The following is a 12,774-nucleotide window of genomic DNA, read 5'->3' as shown; positions in this document are numbered from 1 at the left end:
AATCCGAATTCTGTTTAAAAAAGAGGAAAGGTCTGGGCGTGAGGAGCCTAGCCAAAAAAGTAAAATTGGCGACTTCCCCTTTCTGCCTGGGACGGCTGTCTCCTCTGCCTTCCTCGAGGCTTAAAATTTGACAAAGTACAATTCGAAGACTCTGGAAATTCATTTTAGTAGATTTTGGTTCAATCTCAAAAAGAATGAAAAATCCATCTTCGTTTGTTTACTCCGGGCAGCGTCACGGCCATCGCCCTGACTAGGAAGAAGCGCGGCCGCTCTGTGTCCGGGCAACATATTTATAGGCTTCTGGCATTACCTCATCGTAAAATGTAGGTGCACCACTGGTTGTCTTGGCAACCTTGCTTCAAGTAGCAACCACCGGATGCAGATGTTTCCTGTTTTGCTCATTCTTTCTTTTACTATTAGAGCTTAATGTCTCCTCTCAACTTAATACATTCAGGTATGGATGGAACACCAATGTTAAATACAGGTTGGACAAAACATTGCAACATGAATCACATATATCTTGTCTAACAAAGATCAATCTCAACACATAATAGTACTTAACACAATAATGGGTTCCTCCAACTTAAACACATATATTGATATTGCTCAAGCTGTTGCATCTTAAAATTATGGCATAGCAAACTCATATTCCAAACATTCCGGACTCTGCCGTACATCTGGAGCGGCTAGCGTGCTATCGAGCGGACCGGGCCATTGTACAAGGGGGGAAATCTCGTGGAGGTGGAATATGCGTCTACATCCGTGACGAATGGTGCCGGGACTCTGTAGTGGTATGCAAGCACTGCTCGCCACTGGCGGAGTTCGTGATCATTAAGTGCCGTTGTGGTGAATGGTCTTTGTTGTTTCGCTGGTCTCCAAAAAAAAAACACTCAGTGGACGATGGCTGGTCCGGGTAAGGAAGCACTTCGGTGACACACGGCTGATTGGGAAAAGATTTATTCAACCGATGTCAAAGTGATGTCTCCAAAAGTTAGAGTGGCCCCAAGAGCAAAAATGTTTCAGCTCTTGACAGCACAGATGTTCGCCCCAGAAAGGCCCTCGCGCTTCTTGCTCTTGCCCCTTGCGCGCCTGCTCTTGTCCTTCGCGCCTCTGCGCGCCTTCCGAGCTCCTTGCGCTTCGCGCTCTCGTTCCATCTATCTGTTCTCCCCCATCATTTGTACCTCGTAAGACAACAGCTGCGGTCCGAGTCTCACTCTACTGGTTACTTCCGATGCCCTTAAAAGGGCATGGACAAAGGTCTTCCTGGTCACGGACGAATGGCCCTTCCATATTCTAAGTACCTACAGATTGCTGAAACTAGAGCTTCTCTGTACCGCAAAAATAGCTTAGGGCAGTGCTTCTCAAATAGTGGGGCGCGCCCCCCTTGGGGGGCGCGGTGCTATTCCTGGGGGGGCGCGTGTGACCCTGGGGAACAGGCTTTTTTTTTGGCAGTACTAGAATAAAGTGTAATTGCACGTTTACTACAGCAGGGGGCAGTGGCGCTCTCATTGTTACTTCTGTCACGTTTGCGACAGTGCAACATTTTACGACTTACAAGACAAGTTAGGATAGTCACGGTGGGGAGGGGGGGCGCGAATAGTTTTCTTCTTGCTAGGGGGGGGCGCAACAGAAAATAATTGAGAAGCACTGGCTTAGGGTCTTCTCACTGCTGCAAGGTCGCCATTTAAGGTGACATACAGTGACGCATAGCATCCAAAATTTACCTCATTCCCCCCTCCGGGACTTTATAAATGTCCCGAAAACGTTCCAAAAAGAGATGACATCGGTAAACATCCAAAAATCTTCACCTAACCAAATTTTCTGATCACGTCTACAATTTGGCCTATACCTGCACACCCTATATCACGCTCGAGGCATGCTACTTAAGGTTATTTTAACTAGGAAAGCTCAAACTACTTTGGTATCCAATTGCTCCCTGGCAGCAATCTGAGGCCTCTCAGGAACCACGAATAAAGAAAATTGAAGTCCACATTATCCAAATGACGATAACCACCCCCCTTAGGTAATATCTCAATACCGTCGATAATTAATGAAGCAATGAATTTGGTGTGGTCCGTTAGAAACCTCAAAAAGTTGCCGGCCCTCCCTCGAGAAAAAACCCTGCCAGTCTAATGACATGGAAAAAGAGGGAGGCCCTTTCTAACATCCTCAGTGATTCCTTCCACCTGGCGTCAGCCAGGTACAAGGAGTCTTGGCACATATCACAATCCACAAAACAGTATGAGCTCACAAAACAGAAGGAAAATAAATGACAAGTTCACCGACCGCTAAACAGTCAAACTGCATTGTCAATGTTAACATGTGAAAAGTTAAATGAATAAGATAAAGTAATTGCAGCATGTAGTCATCAGATAAAGTACTGATTGATAAAATATTGACGCAATATCACAGCAAACTGAAACGTTGAAGCGCCCTCAGTGTCAGGGTTTTCCAAAACTATCTTGATCATATGATTATGTTGGAATGTATGTAACCAGTAATAAATAACCTTGGTAGATTAGTTTTATGCTTATGTTGGTGTGTAACCAGTAATAAATAACCTAGCTTGTTCCATCCTACACAATGTCGTAAAACATCCCCTGCTCTGCTAATCTAGAGGTCAAGGGCTTTTTAACTTGTCTATTCAGTCTACTGTCACCCCCACCCTTTTTCTCTTAATAAAGATGCTCTTGTGGGAAGCGAGAGTCAGACGTCATTCGATCATTGCTGTACGCACAGTGACGAATGGACTCTCCGCCTGCAGGTGCCCAAAAAGACTTAACTGTCTCCCATGTGGTTCTTGCAAAATAAGTTAGAGTGAGCACCACCCTAACACTCAGTGTTGCCCCCCTTGCATATGTAAGTGCCTGTCGATGCAAAGTCCAGTCCACTGAATGCTCAGTAGTGAATTTGCCCCGGGATCACTGCTCAGGGCCTGCCGTAGGCCGGAAGTCCTCCCGGCCCCCTTCGGCCACCCCCAGTAGACGACATCTCCATAACCAGTCGTCTGCAAACTAAATCTTCTCTTTTGGGGTTGATTGGGGCACGGGGACGACTGGTGGTCGTCGTCTCATCGAAGTGCTCAGTAGAACCTCCGAGCGTTCTCGGCATCTACTCCTATGATCCAGAGGCCCACGTGATTCCTGAAACAAACAAACAAACAAACAAACAAACAAACAAACAAACAAACAAACAAACACTCCCCCTAGGAGTTATGAATAATCCCCCTTATTTCTCGTCGTGTTGTCAGTCTCTCAAGATCCGTCCTGTAGCAGAGTAACTTCTGCCTGTTCAAGTTAGTCTTTCCTGCTGCAGCTGTCCCTGTCTGAAGTCCTGTCAATCAGTCTTTGCAATTGCTTTTTCCCAGTCCAAATCAAAATTTTTACTCCAAATTTTCCTCTTTGATTCCAATATTTCTCAGTATTCTCAAATGGGCATCAGTCCTGTCAGTTTTGTTCACCCAATTTGTTTATGTACATTATCTTTGTCTCCCCTTCAAGTCATCTTACTGTTCAAATCAGTCGCCCTTTTGAACGAACTTGTAATCTTCCCAAAATGATTTAACTATTCAACTCTTTTCAACATTTGTTATGCAACTTAACCCTCTTAAAATGTGTTTTTAAATACTTTCCCTTTAACAGCAGCTTTAATGCATTCATATGTTAAGAAATTTTCCCTATTCCTTGTTTCTGGTCCAGTTTCCTATTTTATTTACCGTTTTTTTCCGTGTATAGTGCGCAATATTTTACTAATTTATTGTCCTAAAATCTGGGGTGCGTATTATACATGGGTACAAAGAAAAATTTTTTTAATTTTTTTTTTTTTTTTTTTTTTAAATAAAGTCATGGTACAACAAAACCAACAACGGGACTGACCGACAAAGTCGTGGAACAAAAAGACAGGGTGACATTACCAAAGACAGGAACAGAATGACAGTAACACATGCAATGATCCAACGGTGAGCGAGGGGCAGACAGGACTTAAATACAAAACACGTTACATCGATTGAGGTGACACAGGAAGAGCGGGGTGACACGAACAGAAACTATGGCAACCTAGACACATAGCAAAACTGGGGACGAGACATGACAAATCTCCCCCGAAATAAAACTCACCTTTCTTCTTGTTTGTTGTCAATCGCGCATCGCATTCAGCCATCCTGCCCAACACACTTAGTAAAATTCATAATTGACGACACATCGTTTGATGCGATGGTGCAATCCTCGATGGTGTGTTATTGTCAAATATTGTTTGTTTTTTAATCTCCATCGCGGACCGGACGTCATACGGAGGCCGCCATTACAGATGCGCAGAACGGTTGCGCAAGACACGTCAGCTATATAAAGAGCGAGAGTTCAGTTCTCCACCTATTAGTTTCAATTCACAGTTTAATTAGCAGTTTCAATCAGCAAATAACAAAATGCGTATTACAGGTAATATTTTATTTCACAACACTTTGCCTTGTTCCTTTCGTCTCTGCTGTTCATTTCAAACACGCTCCATACGACCGCAATGCTCTTGTATCAGACGCTCGCTCGATCACCTGCTAGTTTGCCGTCTGTCACAATGTACCCTACACAAATCCGAAACATTTGTTGCGGCTCCGAGTCACGACGAGGGGCAAGTTTTGGTTTCCAAGGTTGTTTTTATTCCTCTTCAACGTCTCTCCCATACAGAGACGCCTCTTTCCCCTGCGCACGGAGCGCGGTGGTGCGTTTAGGGGCAGTCGGAGAAATCAACGCCAACAAAAAAAATGACATCCAGCCTAGTTAAGACCATACCAAAGACTTTAAAAATGGGACCCATTGCCTCCCTGCGTGTGTGACGATCTTTGGGACTTAAAAAAAAAAATAATAATAATAATAATTTTAAATTTTTTTTAAAAAAATTCATAAAAATTGGGTGCGTATTATACATGGGTACAAGCTTTTTTCCAGCATCAGCATGCCATTGTTAGGGGTGCGTACTATACATGGGGGCGCACTATACACGGAAAAAAACGGTAATTACCTTCCAAACATTTGTTGTCAATTGCGCTGCAGTCTAATCCCTATTAGCTGTATGAGTTGTCATCATTCGTGCTTTTCCGTTGAAACACTTTAACCGTTACTGTCGCTAGATTGTTACCACGCTTTGCATCCATTCCAGATTGTTGTCTCCCATTAACTCCTTTCCTTTCGAGATGCTTCTTCTGCTTCTTCCATCACTGCCTGTTGAATTCTGGCACGTCCTGTTAAAGCCTTAAAAATAATTTAATCCGAAAAAACATTGAATGTCGCAAATAGCTTTTATATCTACTTACTCATTTAAATGTAACTCCCCCCTCTGACACATTCACTCAATGTGTCATCAGGCATTCAAAAAGGAACCGGCAAAACGTCCTACCGCATCATCATGTGCCTTGCAGCCAGTTTGTCGAACCTTTCACTCATCCAGAACCGTCATCCCCAAGTTCCTGAAAATTGACTGTTCACCTCACACTTGGCAACACAAACAAAAATCATCAGTGAGCATACAGCCCTGCTGACAGCGGACCCTTGTGCTCACAAAAAGTACACAGGCATCGAGTATCAAAATAAAACATAGACACACAACGAATCATGGCGCCCGGGGATTCTGTCCTGAAAATCATCAATCTTCACAAAAATCAAAAGGGTTAGGGTCAACATTTTCACGTGAATTCAATATAAACTCTCCAAGACTGCAATCGCCAACCTGCAAAATTATCACACGTTATAAAACAGACAGCCATCTGCTCCTTGGCTGGTGGTTGATGCTGCAATAAGTCAAGTGACGCACAGAAACAAAGCAAAGCTCGCACTTGCCACAAGCCAGTTTAAGTTTCAAATTTTTGGTTGTCATCCACATAGTCAGTCATCCCGTCGGGTGAGTCCAAGTCTGTCATGTCATATCGTCCATTGTCCTAGTGTTTGATATTAGTCCTGTCTTGTCCATTCGTGTTGCTGAAATGGGCCTTCTCCATGAACTATTTTGTTGTTCAGGGTGCCTCTGATTAACCATCAGCTGTTGGTTAAGGTTACAACTCATCACTCATCAAACTTGGGTGTTCCAGTATCATGTGAGAGGAATCTTACCCTCAACTGTGACCCTTTCACCCCAACTCCAAAATACTTTGGCCTTTCACCCTGTCCCAGACACACATACACATTCTTAACCACACAAGTGCCAATTCAGTCACCTTCATCGCTCAGCTCTCATTCCACACCAAACAAATTTAGTATGTGTAAGTGAGTAGGCAATCAGTGAATATTGAAGGTAACACTTCATTTCTGGATGTTCTTCTCGATTAAATATTTCATACAATCGTACCTCACTTTTACCGTAAAACTATCAATTAAATGCCTAACAAATTCAGTTATTTCTACTGCTGAGCCTGTTCAAGGGTGAGCATGGGGAAAGAAGCAGCCTCAGATGGTCCTTAAATAATTTTATCCTAATCAACCATTCTGATCGAACCGCTGGGTAAAGATACTCAAAAGGGTCCCTCCGACAGTCGACTCCACTATGGTGTTCTCACTTTGTCACATTTGTTATTCAAGTCCTATCGCATTTGTCATCTCGTTAACTGTCATTTTGTGTGACTCTTATGCCGCATTATTCTTAACCGTCAAAAGTTTCCATGGCTGTTATTCCTTGAACTTATCGGACTTTCTGACACCAGAATTCCCCGTGAGGTGTAATTAACTTCTAATTTGATTAAATAATAATAATCAGGTCCATTGAACAATCTAAAGTCAAAAGTCTGCTTTCAATTAGCCATTAATTACCTAGTACCTTTTGTTAATCAAACTTCCAATTCTCCTATTAACAACAATTTAATATATTTGAGAAAAACGTTGCCTTTCCCTCATGAGCTCTCGGCTGTATTGTGATGGACCTTATTTGAACAATTTTAAAGTGGCAGATTACCCCAAACTTAAAATTTCAAGTCTTAACTGTGATTTCTCTCAATTATACTGTGATTTCCAGAAGCTCATCCTAATTTCAGGCTACATTCTATTGTTTGTTTTCCTGCCTTTGATTTTATGCAATCCTCTCTATCATCTTTTCACCTTTCCTGATTTGAGCCTTCAATTTCAGATAAGATTTCCCAATTTTGCGTACAGAATGTACATTATTCATAATTAAGTCATGTTCCAAACATAGCATCCTCTCTGGTTTGACCTCAGTATTATTGGTGTTATGCTCACTTACCGATATTACTGGACTATCTTGAATTTTTAATTCTCCGCCACTACATCGAAGGCCATTTCTCAGCTGTTCACTTTTCCCATGCTCCAGTTGGGCTCCATTATTCGAATCTAGAATGAGATTTTCATTTGTGTTTCTTACTTTTGGACATCTGAAATGCTCCTATCGCTAATTTATTTGTACCGAGCATACTTTTACAAGAGTATTAAAAGAACCAACAGATTACTACCAAATCCAATCTCTCCTCGTTGGCATCTCCTCCTCTATTTTGAACTTGCTGCTTTTGATCTGTGCGTCTTGTTACAGTGGGCACTGGTCAGCCTTGTCGGGCCAACGCAATTTACGAGCAGGCTCTCCATGCATACAATTCAGTCCTATGTCTAAATCCAGAAAATTCCTTTAATTCCAGCTGCTGCTGTGCAAGTGAGGACTTGATACCGCTCTTGCTCTCATAAATTAGTGTTGACCGGTTGAGTTTTCTTTAGACACTCAAATCACCTATATTTGTGTTGTAGTGGTCAGCCCTCGCATGCTCATACTCCACCTGTTAGACGGCTGTTAAACATTAATTCTAAGTTCATGCTGTGTCTCTATGTCCTCCTGGAGACAACGGATGTATCCGCTGTCTCAGGTTTTTTATGTAACGAGAAAATCAGAAGTAGGAGAGCCCCAAAGAAACGAGTATCAATAATTTGTTTTCAATTTTGTCATCCTTTCAGCAATTTAAATTAATAAGTTGAGCTTTCTTCAGATCCAATTTCCTATTCCTCTCAGAATGCTCAGCTGGCCTTAGTGGGGTCCCCCATTATTTACAAGGGGGCCACACTCTTCTGCCACCGCTTGCTGTCGTCCCAGCATGTTTTTCTTTAGATACATCCATATTGGTGTCGTATTGGTTAACACACGCATGCTCCTATTTCTCCAGTCGGCCATGCATTCTTTTGCTCCTTCAGCATTCCGTCTTCCATCATTTTGTCATAGTTCCTTTCGCTGCTGGCCGCGCAGGCCTCTAACATGGGCACACCTCCAGCCGTTCGCACCGCCCCGACGTCACCCGCGCGGGGAGGGGCCAGCCTGAAACACAGTGGGCAGGTACAGGTTGGCCACCCTGCCGCCCAGTGGGCCGGATCCCCCTCCCCGCGCGTGCAGCGCAGGCGGGCACGCGCCCCAAAGCAACGAGAGCACACCATCCTATCCGTTCCTTTTGCTGCTTCTACAAGCACGCGCTCACACCCATGCGCGCTCATGAGCATAACCACACACACGCACGCACACGCACGCACACACACCCATTTACGCACGCACACACGCACGCACCACACACACACTTCAAGCGTCCCTTTGCGCGCAAGCTCAAACAGACAACATTAAGCTGACAGAGTTCACAAAGATTACACACGGACACAGAAGACATACAACGGGATTCGAATCCAGTCCACATTTTGCTTCTTTCCAACTGCTGCTGAGCAGTTTGGTCATTTTAACTGTCGTCAGAGCAGATGCACTGACAAATACGCACGTCTTACGTCGTTTCGTTTCGTTCCTAATAGCGCTGTAAATTTCCCCTTTATTCTGCAGAATTTAACTTAAGTGTGCACACAAATTACTTTTCTCCCAATTATATCAATATTAAACCCCCCAGAGGCCTCTTTTCCACGTTTTCCATTTTCACACAGCAGCCGCACAAAACCTTCGTCCAATAGCGGTTTTGGCGCAGGCTCAAATTAATCAAACTTTGACAGACGTGCATGCTATTACAGTATGCCTCGACAAATCGGGATCGGACCGTTGCCGCGAAAACGCACCAGCTGCCTCGGTATTCGAAAATGACAGCCCACCGGGTTTACCTGTCATTTCTTTGCACCAGCGTTTAAATCGAGGAGCTTTGTAACCCACAAACACTTCTAATTCGATCAGTTTCCAAACGACGTGGCTTACGCGCGCTTTATTTTTCTCTGTACTAGAGATGCACCGATCCGACTTTTTCAGTTCCGATACCGATGCCGTGGCTTTGCGTATCGGTCGATACCCGATACCGATCCGATATTATGGTTGACTTAACAAGCTACATAACTCTACATGTGGAACAGAAAAGACCAAAGGCAATGGCATCAGGCAGACTACACAGTTCTTTGCTCTAAATTAGGGGTGTCCAAACTAACGGTCCAGTTTTTATTGGCCCGCAGCAAATTCTGAAAACATAATTGAATATGGCCCGCACAAGAAGCTTGAGCTCAGCTTCTCAGTTTCCACACTAGATGGAGCACGCCACACAAAGCGTTTGACGTCCCATTAACACCCCCCCGGAAGAGAAGCGAACACGCAGCGTTTGACATCCGATTAGCCTCCGCCCCCCCCCCCCCCCCCATTCGGGAGAGAAGCGAACGCGCAGCCTTTGACGTCCCATTAGCAACCCGAAGAGAAGCGAACGCGCAGGGTTTGACGTCCGCTTAGCAACCCGGGGAAGAGAAGCGAACGTTCGCTCCATGTTTGCGTTTGTTTAGAAAACTCTCGTGGCATGCGGCACACGTGCTGCTGACGTATGACGTAGCCCGCGTCCCAATAGATTAAGGAAAGTATCGGCTCACAGATCGGCTGTATTTTCCGAAACCCGATCCATCTATTTTGTTGATATCGGGGCCGATATCCGATCCAGATATCGGATCGGTGCATCTCTACTCTGTACCCTTAAAAATCTGACCGGATCTCGGCACCCATAACTGGGTCTGACCGGACCACTTCGGCAGCCTTAAAAAAGGGTCTGACCGGGTCACTTCCACATTCATGCTCACAGTTACGGATGCCAAGGCTGCGCACTTTTCCTATTTGCCAAACGCGGTCAGCGCAAGCCTTCTTTTTTGTTCGACTTTTGACGGAGACTAACCCGGCCACCGAAAATCTCAACAGGTGCGCACTTGGCCCGTACGGCCACTGAGTGCGACTGCAGTGTCTCGGCTTTTCCAGGAACTACATCTGGGGCGGGTCATTTCCTGTCGCAACAGTATTCAATCGTATCTGTGTTTTCGCCTCATTCACACAGCTAAAACTTCTATCCTCCATCGGATCTGTCGCCAAACTCAAGTCCACGTTTTATGGGACTTTCTACTATTCTTTTATTGTGACGGTCAACAGCGATGTCTCTGACAACCTGTCCCGTCACGAGCCACACTACTTCGGGCTTCTTTCTTTTTCATCATTCTCACCAGACATGTCACTCACTCCGCTGTGCACATTCCCCATTAAGTTACTGTTCACTTTTTATTTTTTATTTTCTATTTATTTTTCTATTTTTATTTTATTTTTCCTTTGCTGTTTCTATTTGGGGGCCACCCTTCAAAAGTCGAATTATGACGACTTTTGACTAGGAGAGACAACTTACTCCCGGGACAGCTCATGGCCACATCAGATTCGGTTGTAACTGCCCCCCTCAAGGGGCCAACCCCCCACCTTTCCAAGAATCGAGCATATCGCGGCGACTGTGGGCGAAGCATCTCACCTTAATGACAGCCGCTGGCCGACCGCTGGATTCTCGCTCAGGAAGCGGGCGCGAATTCCCGGGCGAACACGAATCCTGTTCGTGACGCCAAAAATGTGGTGAATGGTCTTTGTTGTTTCGCTGGTCTCCAAAAAAAACACTCAGTGGACGATGGCTGGTCCGGGTAAGGAAGCACTTCGGTGACACACGGCTGATTGGGAAAAGATTTATTCAACCGATGTCAAAGTGATGTCTCTCCAAAAGTTAGAGTGGCCCCAAGAGCAAAGATGTTTCAGCTCTTGACAGCACAGATGTTCGCCCCAAAAAGGCCCTCGAGCTTTTTGCTCTTGCCCCTTGCGCCCTTGCGCGCCTGCTCTTGTCCTTCGCGCCTCCGCGCGCCTTCCGCGCTCCTTGCGCTTCGCGCTCTCGTTCCATCTATCTGTTCTCCCCCATCATTTGTACCTCGTAAGACAACAGCTGCGGTCCGAGTCTCACTCTACTGGTTACTTCCGATGCCCTTAAAAGGGCATGGACAAAGGTCTTCCTGGTCACGGACGAATGGCCCTTCCATATTCTAAGTACCTACACATTGCTGAAACTAGAGCTTCTCTGTACCGCAAAAATAGCTTAGGGTCTTCTCACTGCTGCAAGGTCGCCATTTAAGGTGACATACAGTGACGCATAGAATCCAAAATTTACCTCACTGTCCTTTTTACCTGCCAAGGGAATTTACCGCGATTCTGCTAGTCGCGGTTTACATCCCGCCTTCCAACATCGAAGGCGACAGGATCGCGACTCTTAGTGAACTCCTACCAGGCTGTCAGTGAACAACAGACAGCGCACCCTGACGGTTTCACCATCTTCGCTGGGGCTTCACCAGCATGTTAATTTTCCTACGCGGGGCGACAGCTTCCGGGACCTGGTCTACTCTTCGCATAAAGGAGCTTTCAAAGCCGCCCCACTCCCCCATCTTGGAGTTTCTGACCATATCACTGTTATGCTTTTGCCCGCATACAGACAAATGGTGAGAGCGTCCAGGCCAGTTCGCAAGCAGGTACGGGTGTGGCCTCAGGGTGCCTCTGATGCACTGCGTGACTGCTTTGGCTCTACTGACTGGGACATGTTTAGGAGGGCTGCCACTTGCGACGATCGGACACACATTGAGGAGTATACTGACTCTGTTTCCTCCTACATCAGGAAGTGCATTGATGATGTGACTCTCTCAAAATCCATCGTCACTCGGGCTAACCGTAAGCCATGGCTGACAGGTGCTGTCTTCAGGCTGCTGAGGGCCAGGGACAAAGCCTTTAGAGCGGGGGATGAGGCTGGCTTGAGGACTGCGAGGGCTGACCTGTCCCGGGGCATCAAAAATGCAAAGATGGCGTTCTCGTGCAAAATTATCGCCCACTTCATGGACAGCAGGGACGCACGGAGCCTTTGGCAGGGCATTCAGACCATCACGGATTACAAGCCCGCGCCGCAGAGCTGTGAAGGCGACGTCCGTCTGCTCAATGACCTCAACCGCTTCTTTGCTCGCTTCGACGCTCAGAACAGCACTTGCCCGCTGAAGGCCACTCCCGCTTCACACGAGCTGCCCCTGTGCCTCTCCGCCGACAGCGTGAGGAGGGCGCTTGCCGCTATCAACATCCGTAAGGCGGCGGGCCCTGACAACATCCCGGGTCGAGCGCTGAAGGACGAGGTGAGCTGACGGATGTCTTCACAGACATCTTTAACACTTCCCTGCAGCAGGCCATCGTCCCGTCGTGTTTCAAAGCTGCCACCATCGTACCTGTGCCGAAGAAACCCGCTCCGTCCTGCTTCAATGACTACCGCCCCGTGGCACTTACGCCCATCATCATGAAGTGCTTTGAGCGGCTTGTCATGGAGCACATCCGATCCGTTCTCCCCCCCCCACCATTGACCCCTTCCAGTTTGCGTACCGAGCCAAACGGTCCTCTGAGGATGCGATCTGCTCTGCCCTCCACTCGGCCCTCACCCACCTGGAGAGAAGGGACTCGTATGTGAGATTGCTGTTTGTGGACTTCAGTTCTGCGTTCAACACCATTGTGCCACAACGCCTCATCAGC

The sequence above is a fragment of the Syngnathus typhle genome, linkage group LG16, assembly GCF_033458585.1.
Source record: "Syngnathus typhle isolate RoL2023-S1 ecotype Sweden linkage group LG16, RoL_Styp_1.0, whole genome shotgun sequence".
In the NCBI taxonomy this organism is placed as follows: Eukaryota; Metazoa; Chordata; class Actinopteri; order Syngnathiformes; family Syngnathidae; genus Syngnathus; species Syngnathus typhle.
The sequence above is the reverse complement of the archived record's forward strand: the minus strand, read 5'-3'. Positions refer to the sequence as shown.